We start from the raw sequence: 13,591 nt of genomic DNA, 5'->3' as shown, positions 1-13,591 counted from the left end.
TTTAAACCTTTGAAACCTTGATCATTTTGGTTTGATTTATTTCGAAAACATTATTTTAGCCCTGTAGGTAATTTTCTTGTTTTCTTTAAATTGATTCATTTTCATATTTACCACATTTTTCAAAATTTTAGGAAATCTCCTTGTAACTAACTTGTATTTTGATTATTTATATGTTATTTCTTGCAAAGTTGCTCATTGTCTTATTATGTTCCCGAAAGAAATCAGGCCAATTCGCTCAGGTCTTAAGAGGTGAAGTTGGAATGCTGGGACATGTACTGAGAGAGCTTTACGCACCACAAGATGAATACATAAGTAAAATAGTTACAGTGTTTGTTGTGGAATAGTGTGTAGTCTCACTTTGGTGGAGGGGCGCAAAATATCATTCTAACCCTGCACTTTACGCAGTTCCCGGCAGGTTTTGAGTAAAAAAAAAACAAAAACCGACTTTGTTTTCCAGTCATATAAATGCTCGGGATATTTCTCAGTCAAAATGGCCTCTCCTCAGACCGCAGGCTGTGGGAATTTTAATTTTCGGAGGGCCTCCGCCCTGCAGGCCGGGCTGCGAACCAGACAGCGCGTTAATTGGAGACACTGGCGCTGAAAAAGCTTGAAGACATTATCTGCAAACCACCTTCATTTTCTACACGTTGCCTAAGCGCTGTGGCAGAAGTGACTTGGACAAGTAACCCCCGTTTTATCCCCCGTCTCAGTCCCAAGTTGATGAACATTTAACCAGTTTAAGCAAACTCTGATCTGATATGAAACGGAGAGCTTCTCATATAACTTCATTAAACGTGAGTGATTTTCAGCCTAACTGAAGCTGTGACCAAATCAGTCGAGTCGAGGACATTTTAGGTTTACAAGCTAACAAATAAAAGTATTTACAGCAAATTGCTTTTATTGCCCCCCCACCCCCACCCCCACCCAAAGTCATTGAACGACCATAAAAGCAGCGTAGCCATTAAAAACCAGAGTTTAATAAACTTTGCAACTGAAGTCATCACAGAAAAAAGCTTACATTTCAGGATTGCAGTTTCTTTTTTCTGTCCTAACATTTTAAATAACCCTGTCAGGGAGAGTTGAACTGAGGCCGCGATAATCTATCTCTGCTGATGTGAAATACTGACATGTGATGTCCAGGCGGCAATTTGCTTTTCCTGGAGCGAAAGCCTTCATTTCCACCGAGGGGTCTGGATTTAGAAGGTTTAAATTTAGGCCGCATTTCTAATTACACCGTACACACATCCGGTGCATTTTGTTTTGAAAGTGAAATTCTGTCTGGGACAAATCTTACATGCTGTCTCTCTGAATCACAAACATTTAGAAATCTTATTTTTTGGTTTAAGTCGTTGAAAACCTTGTTTCTTAGCCTATTTTGTTGCAAAAGGCGATAGTCTGAAACAAATTTCAGGTTCATATAAAGGCCAAATTAACGCGTGCCTAATGCGCGTAAAGGCGCCTTAGAATTATATATATATATTCATGTATTTATTTATTTATTTATTTATTTATTTATTTACAGTGGCAGGATAATAGACAGACTTCATGAGATAAAAAAAAAAAATGAAAACAACATACTTCCCTTGTGTTCAAAAGTAGGTCAAGCAGACATGAAAATGATTCCAAATACCCAATTAACACGCTGTTAATTACACACATACCCCTTTAACCCTGTTGAGTACATTACTGAAGGTTAATTTTTCATATTTCAATTATACCTTAAACTCAGGCCAGGGTATGAAAGAGAATGTAGTCGACATACCTGTACAGATCTTTTATTTCGGATGTTGCCTTTGAGAAGGAATCGTCACACAATAAACTTTGTTTGTGTTTATCTGTCTATCTATCTATCTATCTATCTATCTATCTATCTATCTATCTATCTATATGTATATATATATATATATATATATATATATATATATATATATATATAATCCAATCCAAATAATTCATGACTGAATGGTGATTTTTAACTTTAAATTGTGTCCTAAGACTTCATGTTTAGGCTGCTGCTATAGCGCATAATACAGGAAGAAAATGTGCATATGCTCTATGTATTTATGACCAGACAGTTCGCTTCACCACTTATTTTATTTTATTTTATTTTATATAATTTTATTATTTTGATATTATATATTATTGATTTTAAATGATTTGATTTTATATTATATAATTTTATATTATTGATACTTATTTTTTGATAATTTATTTATTTTTGCATTCAAGCATTCAGTAGTTTCAGGGCTTTAAACAAAGAAAGCAAGCTGTAATTAAGTTTTTGCAATATCACAAGTCAGGTCCAAAGATGTCTAACTCAACTGGCCAATAAAATAAATTAAGTTTTTTAATAGAGTGTGGTTCAGAGACAAATAGTTGAAGTAAATATATAAACAAGTTTCGTTGTGTTGAATTTAATACGCGTTTTTTATACATGCAGATAGGTGATATGTTGAAATATTGATCTTTAAAGCATGCGTTGCATATGTAATAGCTAATAAGGCTGCTAACTAACATCTGATCATGATTGATGAATGAAACTGGTAAGCCGGGCTACATGTGCTTATTATTGGTTATTTAATACATAAAATTATTCCCAGGTCTTCCAATTGAATATGCATTGCTGTGTTATGTAGCCACATATTTACCACGGCCATCAATAACTCTTTAATAAAAAAAAAAAGAAGAAAAAAAAGAGAAAATAATCTGGATGGTAGCCTGCACATTTAACACCTAACAACTTGATGTGTAATAAACGATATAGGCTTTCTATTTTAATGAGTAAGCACCGGTAGATACGTAACAATAATGGCTATTGAGCATGATAACCTGTGTGATTGATACAAGCGATATATTTTAATAATAGCGCGTGCCTGGGCCTCGTAGATCATGTACAGCATCATATTTCTCAACTGAGAAGCTCGAGGAGGCTCCAGGCGTCTCCCCGAGCCTCTTTACAGCTCACATGGTAAAGTTGCTTTTGTAAATTAAGTCTATGGAGAGTTATTAACGGACTCTCCGCGACAGCAGGAGGAAGGAGAGATGGATCACGATGTGGGACGGCCTCTCTGCAGCGGCAAGAAATGTCCCGAGACACATCTGAGAGGAGAGACCAGTTCAGCTGCTGTGTGTGTGTGTGTGTGTGTGTGTGTGTGTGTGTGTGTGTGTGTGTGGCCACCTCCGGTTTGCATCATCTTGCTAAAACAAAGATAAAACTACCTGCTATATTATAGTTATTATCATTATTCTGTGACATGATGAGGTCACGGCTTTGCAAGAAAGAAGACAATACAAACTCCAGCTAGACCTTGCATTTAACATGTGTGACAGCCATGTTATTGCTGCAGTCAGTATCTATAAACAAATGCAAAAAGTGCATGCAAAAGTCCAAAAGCATGCATAATTTAGAGTTACGGGACACAGGTACCTGTCAGTTACCTGTGTCCCGATTTTGCCTAAAAAAAAACAGAACTGTTGAGTGCATAATGTGCTATAGACCCACTTGATTGTGTGCATGCAATGTGTGTGTGAGAGAGAGTGTGTGTTAGAGAGAGAGACGCACACACACAGCAACACATGGAGTTCATCTCCTAACAGCTCACACTCTGCCTTTTTATTTTGCCTTGCTTTTGTTTTGTTTTTAGTTTTTTCAAATTGTTATGTTTTTTTTTGTTTTTTTTTAAATTGATATCTATATTGATATCTATCTATCTATTGATATCTGATACCGAAACAAACTTGAAATATTATACAGTGGATCCATAATACACATTCACACACATGCATGTTCATTATGTTTTATGTTTTTTTGTACAGTATTTATAATTCTGTCATGTTTACTAATATGTTAATTTCATTCACTCATTTCAATAAGTCATTGAAAAAAAAAAACAAGGCACACTGTTTTGCAAAAGTTAAAAAGCCTTTATATAGATAACTGTCACAGGTGCCATCAATAAAGCAATTGTTCACACTCAATTCAACTCCAACAAAGCACAAATACAGTCAAGACCAGCAAATCCATCACACAATAAACATGATGACAAGGTGGTATATATTTATTTTTTTATGCATGTTTTTGTGTGAGATGATGTGACTACCTGATGTTGTTGATTATGTGATGAATTTGTTCTTGAGCGCTCTGGTGTTTGACCTGACTGTGTGCACAGTCACTTCATTGATTGCACTTGTGATAATCAGCCAGTGGGCCTATATATATATGAGCTGCCACTTGTTTCATATTCCCTGATAAAGACTGGGAGTTGCATCATGTAGGCACTAAGCTAATTTTTAAAGGCTTTTTAACTTTTGCAAAACAGCATGCCTCGGTATTTTTTCGGTTATGATGAATTAACAAAGCAAACTACAAGTCAAACTTCCCCCTCCTTGTTTTTATTTTTAGAAGTTGCTCACAGTCTTGTGACTTCAACAGACCACTGTTGAATCTTCATTTCAATTTTAGGGACCGTAGAACAATTACATTGCTAAAAGAAGGCTTTTTCTGTCCATATTTTATTTCCCTTTTAAGATATGTACTTGGATGTGGCTTTAGTTTGAGAATTGGCGAACACAAACATTACAAAGAGGGGTCTGGGCGTCCTCACATAGAGAAAAAAATGCTATTTATATCCCATTTCCTGCATTTCCACATACATTTAGGGACTATGGTGACCAAAACAAAATCAGTGAAATAAATAAGTTGGTGATCATGCAAAATTCTGACAGAATAGTACTAAGTCTGCTAAATGTGTTACTCCTCTGTGGTATTTTTTTGGAGTATACCTGAACAAAGACAGCAGCTAAATTCACATTCTCTTAATTTATGTTGTTTTAAAAAAGTTGATTGTATTTTGAAAAGGAAGGAGTTGTGGGGGGTGTCATGTCCCCTCGTCCCTGGTGGAAATTACACCTCTCAGTACTACCCAGATGTCTGTTTTGAGAAATACAATACATGGAGCTACTGCTCTGAAACTTGCTTCATTTTCTCATCCTTTATTCTGCATCAGCATGAAAAGCTGAACGTTCGATTTAAACTTAGCTTAAGCTCCAGCGTACCTGTAATTAGTTAGTTATGGCTGACATTTATCACAAAGTAAGGTAACATTTTGACCAACAGTATCACTTTTACAATATAACCAAGTGTGTGAAATAATTTGTTTTAATGTCTTCCTGTCCTTTTGTCACTAAAAGCCTTTATTAAATATGTGTCTTCAAATTTGCTGATATGATATTCTGCATTATACATTCTTAGAAATTGTTGAAAAACAAATTGAAATAAAATAAATTGGGAAATTACCAGACTTTTGAAGACTTGATGTTTGTTATTTATTTATTTTTTTTTCTTTCTTCTTAATTAATTTGGGTTTATTACATGCTGTAAAAGCCTGGAGCTAAACAGCAGGTTATTTGGGTGAAAGGTTTTGAAATGAGCTTCCTTCTCAAGTCTCCTACACTGCAAATGAAACATTAGATCACTTAAAATACAGATTCCATTTACTGAACTAACATATCTGCTTTGATTATTTGCTCCCATCTTGACATTATTGATTGAGAAGTTCATTTAAGGTTCTTTGTTATTAATATTAAGTGCTGTGTGTGGATACAATGCGTTGGGTATTGAGGGAATTTTAACAATGTCTATGCCACTGTAAACATTCATGGTGAGTTCTTTTTTTGCATTATTATAGATGGTTTTTAAACTTATATCACATGAGAACCTGTTCAACAAAGTTCCCTCTTGTTGCTTCTTTTTCAATATACAGAGCAAAAGCAGTGCTTAAATAACGACCTGAAAGCTGGTAAAAAGCAGAGTAAGAGTAACTGATTGTGTCTACTGTCTCTTTAATCTCTGCTTCAGGCAAATTTATTAAAGCCATAGCTGGATGAGCCAGATATGGAGCCCGGGGCAAAACTTTACTGGTGGACACCTTTTGATCCCCTGAATCCACCTCTGTGGTATGTGCGCAGACCAATTGCCAGTCTAAAATGTACATTTCCGCAAACCATGAAAATGTTACATTTGCATGTTTCATACATTTCATAGTAACGTCTCTAAAGTGACAGAGTATATGAGCTGACTTTGGGATCAGGAGGTGGAGGGGGTGTTGGATGGCATGAAACCTTAACGAGATGCCTGCCAAGCAACAGACCACTGCAGATAAAGAAATGTTTCTTGCCTAATCTTGACCACATGTTAACCACAGTGTTGTTCAGAAACATTAAGTCCATTAATTCTGATGCTTGCAGAAATGTACAATGCAAACATTTTTTTCTTGCGATTGTGTTACTGTGTGTTGTCCCCTGTTGTCTTGTAGTTCCTATGAGATCAGACTATACATGACAGCTTCATTATGTGCAGAGAGTTGCAGGAACCAATTATATTATCATTGTGGTGGGTAAACATTACCTGGTCCTATGGTTTCTGTCTGTCATTTATTAGCAGTAATTAGATTTTTTTAAAACATAATTTATGAATATGCACTTTGCAGGCACAATATAAAATGAAATTATAATCCTCTAGAAACTAAATTTTGACAAAGGACCCCTCTAAAAGACAGGGGTGGCCCTGTCTTTTAGAGGGGTCCTTTGTCAAAAAGACTAGTTAATAGTGCCAAACCCTCCAGTTCACACTGAACTTTATTGATGCAAACTGCCCAACAAATGTACAGTTCACTGAATTATGAAAACCCTCTGACATGAAATGAGCCTCTGACTATTGGGATCAATGCAGTTCGAAAGGCTGTGAATTTCCAGGAGAGGTTCCAGTTTTCACAACTGATGATCCTTAAAATCTCACAAAGTACAATTGCAGTATATCTGCGATACTGTGTAAAACTTCTGATAAAAAGATATTTACCAAAACTGTGTTTTTACATTTGTCAAAAGCTTCTGTCACAGTTGATCATGATAAAAACCTGTATGGACAAAATGAGGTCCATACATCGCTGTGTATGTATACAGTACATCTATTGTTCATTAACACAATCCATTCTAGGGAATCTTTATTTTCTGAACATGTCAGACAAATGCCTTACATGGGTTTGTGATTTTCTATCTAACCCACATCCACTTAACGAATCTGAATCTCTTATTTCTCCTCCAACTTTTTTGTGACAATAACAAAAACCACGTGGTTAATGTGAAGAAACACTGTCGTCATGGTTGCATACTAAAGTGTCAGGGATATTTCCTCGTGAACAATGCGCTTTGAATGATTTATGCAGCCGTAGATGTGAAAAGAAACAATGGCAAGGAGTGCTGACTAGAGTATTTGAGTGTGTTAGCATCCACTGGGGGATTTATAGCCCTTTTGATAATACAGTACACACACGGTGCAATGTTCTTTACTCGCCAAGTTTGTCACCTGAACTCAACCCAAAAGATCACATGTTCACTGCTGAATACCAGACCGAGTGGCTGTTAATGTCTATAGGCCGAAGACTTCAGAGATCCAGGAAACAGCGGTGTGATTCTACTGAGTGCTTAGTTATTACAGTACTCAAGTACTATTTAGAGGTAATTGTACTTGCACACAACAAAATCATCCTCACTCAACACACTCTCATCCCAAGATGTCCTATGTAGCTGCTTTGTCTGTGGACTTCTGCATCTACATATTACAAGTTAGGTATCCTTCTGTTTCTGCTATTTATGTTCTGGGATTCCGCTACTGTGATGCAAACAAATGCACATGGTTTATGTTTAGGTAACAAAAAGCATATGGCAACCAATGCTGGACTAAGACTGGTGGAGTGTCCCTGCAAGTTTATCTCCAATTACTGTCTGTCCCCTTAAGTTGTGAACTATGTACGAAAAGGGCTAAAATTTTTCATGTAAGTGAATTTAAGCTGAAAATTAGTGCATCCCCAAATGATACTCGTCCAGACTGCATCCAGTACTTATTATTAAACATAGGTAGATTTCAATAAAATGCCCCATGAGTTTTTACAGTGAACTGCTTCATTTACAATCTGGACATCAATAAGAATCTCCTGTGTTTGAGGTAATGTTTAGAGAATGGGGAGTGTGTACAGGCTGCTGTACGGGCGCCAGGACGCAGGCAGACAGTGAACTGTGGCTGCTAAATGTTAATGTGCTATTAAACGCACTGCAAATTATACAGGAACCCTCCGCCACTGACACAGGAGAGAAAGAGAGGGAACAGATTTACAGCTTTGTGTTGGCACTCTGAACTTCATAAAACATATTATGTTTGAAAATGAACACGGCCAGTGTTCATCATCACTACAGAGGGGGCATGGAATGAAGGCCAGCTCCATCCGACTCCTTGCCCCTTTGACACACACTCTACACACACACACACACACACACACACACACACACACGCACACACGACTAGAATTTTAGTTTAGAGACTAATATTTTATCAATGAAACCAAATAAGAAACCAAGTACACAACATTTAATTTAGCGTTTACACAGGCTAAATGATTCACAGGGGTTTCAACTGCTGAACCCTGTTCAGACCAGTGGTGGGTGTAGTGCTCAGATCTTGTACTGTAACAGAACCTAACCTTTGTTTATTCAAAGTAAAACAAAAACAAAAAAAACCCCAACAACCTACCAACTCCTCTAAAGCTAACTAATTATGGGGATTATCACCAGATTGGTATCATAATGTGGGTAGTATTTCTAAATGAACTGTGGTAAACTTCTTTCCATCTTGCCAACATGGAAATTTTCTGGCTCATTTGCCAGTGAAAATCAGCTGTGACATCCAGCAGATTTTAACTTTAGCAGAACAGAAAGCACTTGCGAGCTAGCCAGATGCATGGAGGAACAAGATGACTGGAGATGCTGATGGAGGGCTCATTTCAAGATGACAGAATGAATATTTCAGCGTACTGTTTAGCTGTAATACGAGAGTTTGTGAAAAAGGGGACGCCATGTTTCCTGTATTGTGAAAAGCAGAGGCAGAAAAAAATAGATCACACAGTAAAACTATGAAGTGCTGATAAAAGATTCTATTACTGCATTCCTTTTTTGCCTTAAATGTTTTTAGAAACATATTTTAGTGCACTGTTTAACTGTGATAAGATGTTCTTTTAAACGAGCAGCTCACATTACATCACCAACCAGTGAAAGCAGTTATTGGTCTAGTGCAGCACAGTGCATTCTGGTAGTTGTAGGTTTTCTACCTCTTTAGTATTTGTGAATCCCACAGCCCTTTTCCTCTGTTTTCTTTCATACTTAGACAGTTCAGTTTAATGGAAAGCCCATCTTCCCAGCAGTGAAATATTCATTTTACACACTGTATTCAGATTTTTAAAACTATACACAAACAGAAACTGTGATCCCCATCTCACTCTCACCATAGGCGGGTTTCCATTTACCCTCAAATTGCACAAATTGAAATTGCGAATACAAAATACACCTAATGGGAACACGTCAATTTCAAAAAGTTTTTACGCTCGCATGAGGAGGTATTTCAGGCAATTCAAAAAAGCCATATTTTGCAAAACTGCTCTTGAAACACTTTTTGTTCACTTTTATAAATCATATGATGTGCAACACCAGGTGGCGGTAATGCTACTTTATAGATGGCAATCGCCACTAAAGTCAAAGAAGAAGAAAAGGTATAACAGTCACATGACATTCTACAAAACATGACTGGTAGTTGTGGATGGAGGAAAAGACTGAGATCTTCTTAACTCCTATACAGTCTTAACTCTGATACTCTTCTTTTTGAATGTTTGTCCCCAGTTTGTTTCCCGTGTCTGTGTGTGTCTTAAGCTGAGTGTGGCTGGACTACATTCTACTCTCCAGCTGAACGCCTCACACACACGCACCTGCAGTTCCTCACACACCAGCAGCTTCACACACACCTGCGGCCCCTCACACACCTGCTGATCAATTACTCTGATCACCAGCTACCTGATTTAAGCCTGGCCTTCCCCTTCAGTCTCCGCCAGTAACACCCCAGCCTTTTCTTGATCAGTGTTTCTTTGAAGATTCTAGAAATGTAGCCTTGTTTTTGACAACCTGCCTTAATCTGCTGCCTGAATTTGTTTTTTTCACATGCTTTGCCAAACTCACTAGCCCCATCCAGCCCCATGTGTTGTCACATATTTAGGCTCAAGACTGTGCTAGACTGACAGCTTGTTAATGCTGTGAGATTAGAAAGTTTGATGGCTTCAGGAGAGTTCACTGGCTAACTTTAACCTGTGCAGAGATTAAATCAGCAAGAACACCTTCTACCACTCAACATTGTCATCTGTACTTCATGATTAACACAATTATTCTGCATCACAAAACACAAAGAGACAACTCACTAATAAAAATGTTGCACGAGATAACTGTCAAAGGCAGGCATTGAAAAAAGAGCTTCCACAGACACCAGAAAGAAAGCACAAACATTCAGAAGCACCTTGCTGCAAATAAAAACAGTGTTTATTGAGGCTTCTGATGCGGACAACACATGGGAAAACCACCATTTCAATTTCACATTCAAAGAGCGTGTGTTTTGCATTCACATGTGGCTTCTTGCAAAAGCAACCAATCTAAGAGGCTTCAGAGTACTGTCCATCTAGCAGCATTTAAAAAAACATTTTAACATCTTAACAGTACATCATAGAGACGATAGAATTTGTGAAGGATTAAAGAGGTATTTCAAACTGGAAAGATGGCCTTTAAATAAAACTGGGCTGTTATTGCAGTAGAAAGACATAAATAATTGGTGTTACATGACGAGAGAAAAAGGATGCTTTTGCTCAAGAGGTAGAAAACCTACAACTACCAGAATGCACTGTGCTGCACTAGGTCAATAAATGCTCCTGCTGGTGGGTGATACAATGCAATTTTTTTATGTGTGAAACAATGGCACCCAGCCAGGAAGAAACAAACTCATATTTCACTTAAATAGTAAACTAAAACATGTTTCTGAAAACATTTGAGGTGATAAATATGCCAAGAATCTTGGTATATATTTCATCAGCACTGCTTAGTTCTACTGCTTGATCTCCTTTTTTTGCCTTTGTTTTCACTGTGCAGGAAGCAGTACCAGTAGTAACATTTTAGGAGAGAAATAGGCAGTCATCACATATTGCCGCTTTGCAGTAGACCTCCGTGTTTACGTCACACTGTAGGTATCCCTCTGCGTATTGGACAGACGCGGCAAGTGCCGTCTGGCCGTCCACCGACCAAAACAACACATTCAGATGTGAGGCAAACATTAGACTCCTGTATGCAAACAAAGTCCATTTGCTTACATCTCCAACCCCACAAAATAATCTCTGCCCCTTCGCCAGCCCTATAGATGCATTCACACTCCTAATATTACATTGTTAGTGGCAGCATTTTAATCTGATGCCATCCTGCCACGTCGTATTTGGCAAGTTCCATCCAGTTGCGTTCTCAAGTAACGCCGCCTGCGCGTATCGGGCAGACGTGTCAGGTGCTGTCCAGCCGTCAATGTCTAATAATATCGCGACTGGACTGCATTCTCAGATGACTCCTTGCAACTTTGTTCCATGCACACGTGGAAGGTGCCTTTTGGCGTTGCACACTTACATCAAAAGCAACTAACAGAGTAAGGGAGGGAGTGTTATTGGTCCACTACATTGTTTGTGTCCGTGGTAGAGGCGCGGGCAGGCAATAAGAAATTGCAGAAGTGCAGCCTTAAGTTTGAGCAGCCAGGAGCCGGCAAAACTCTGCCGAATGATGTGTTTTGCATCAATTCACATCATCCGGTGGAGTTTCACTGGGGGGTGGAGGCACTGGTTAGATGGAGGGAAGTTTACCACAGTTTATCTACACATACTATTCACAATGTTTTGCTACAAAGCTGGTTGAAATTCGGAAAAGTGTCCCTCTAAGTGTTGATTCTGTTTGGTTTCCTCCTCTGCTGTCTCTTAGCATACGGGTGTGTTCAGTTGAGACTGGTGTGATTAAGGCAGTTTCAGGTTCCTGTGATTGCAAGCATTCAGCCCAACAACTTGAAACTACCTATATCACACAGCTCCTGTATGGATCCAGTGACTCCACTCATGGTGGCAGCAGGGGGAACCCCTCCAGCTGCTTCTGGCATTTTACAAAAAAAAACAAAAAAAAAAACTCAGGACAATATCCCATCAAAAAACAATAGGAAATACCTTTTCTGATTTGCTGATGAAAGCAGGTGCACACTTATCAATGTTCATGTACAACTTCAATGATGATGTGCTCATATCTCCAACCCCACAAAATAACAATATAACACTAGAAATAAAATTATCACAACACTAGAATATTTGGAACCTGGGAAAATGAAGCACTGAAGCAGAGTGATCACACAAACAATGACAAAACATTTACTTTCACACATCTTATTTGGAAATTCAGTCCATTCATTTCCACTGGGTATCCAGACCTTTTTTTGATCAGTATGTACAACAGGGAGCCAACCACAGCTCCTCACTAAGGTTAGAGTTTCTGTCCCTCAGCACTGCTGTGAGAATTTTCTTCAATCTGACTATGTCCCCTTACCTTCATACCTCCCTTCATATATTATCTTTCTCTTTTTTTATTAACTGATTCCATATAGGGAGATTACATCAACAGCTATAGCTAAGCACTGTGTGTCCAGTTTCTCATAAATTCATAATTAACATTGTGTTAAGGTTAGGCACCTGTTCAAACTTTAAAAGTTTAGAGTGTATGGGGGCTTAGAACATTATAATTTGGGCCATTCTCACGCTCAATTATGTCTCATAACTTATTGTAGTCATTTTTGTGTTGATACTATGTGTTACACAGATTTGGTGCTAAATTTAAGCAGGTTTTACCACTCCAGATTGTTTAAAATCTCTCTAGAATTCCACATTAAGACACCAACACCTTGAGGAATACTGTGGAAAAATCAACACTGTGATATGGTATCAAAAACTTTTGACATCTGGAGCTTTCTGTAAGAATTGCATTTTTTTGACAATTGGATGGCGAGCACATGTGTTTTGGGAGGTATTGAAAAAAATTTTTTTTTTCTTTTTTAAATCTAATTGTCACCAAGAAAGCCATATGGCACATTTCCCAAAATTTTAAACAATTCTTTTAAGGTTAGGGAAAAGTTGTAGTCATAGTGAAAGTAACTAATGTTTCCAGTTGGGATGAAACAGGACTCCAACAGTGATCGCCTATGTTTAAAGTCACATGCTTTGTGCACAGCCCTTGAGATTTTGCAGTGGCATAACAATGTCATGCTACTTCTGCCATTTCTTTTAGAATTCACATGATCACAAAAGATTACATTGCAGGCAAAAGTTGTCAGTGTTTGAACAAATGATTAATGTCGGCCCAGCTGCCAAAACAAAATATTAGCATTGTATATTTCTGCAAACCACAGATATGTTACATTTCTGCTTTTCATACCAATGACATATAAGTTTAAATATGAGCTGAGTCTCTTTGGTAATGGGGGCAGCATGACACAACAGTGCTGGCAAGCAGCACAAGCAACAAACCACTGTTCGAGACCAGCGAAAATGTGCATTTTTTGAAACAACGGTTTAGAAGCCAGTGTCTTTTAACAAAAGGTCAGAACATGTCTTGCCATGTTTGCAGCAATGAAACCGTGTATTTTAGGCCAAAACATGTT

This window comes from Plectropomus leopardus, chromosome 18 (genome assembly GCF_026936395.1).
Source record: "Plectropomus leopardus strain MGB_pleo_1.0 chromosome 18, ASM2693639v1, whole genome shotgun sequence".
NCBI classification, from domain to species: domain Eukaryota; kingdom Metazoa; phylum Chordata; class Actinopteri; order Perciformes; family Serranidae; genus Plectropomus; species Plectropomus leopardus.
Note: the sequence above shows the minus strand (reverse complement) of the source record.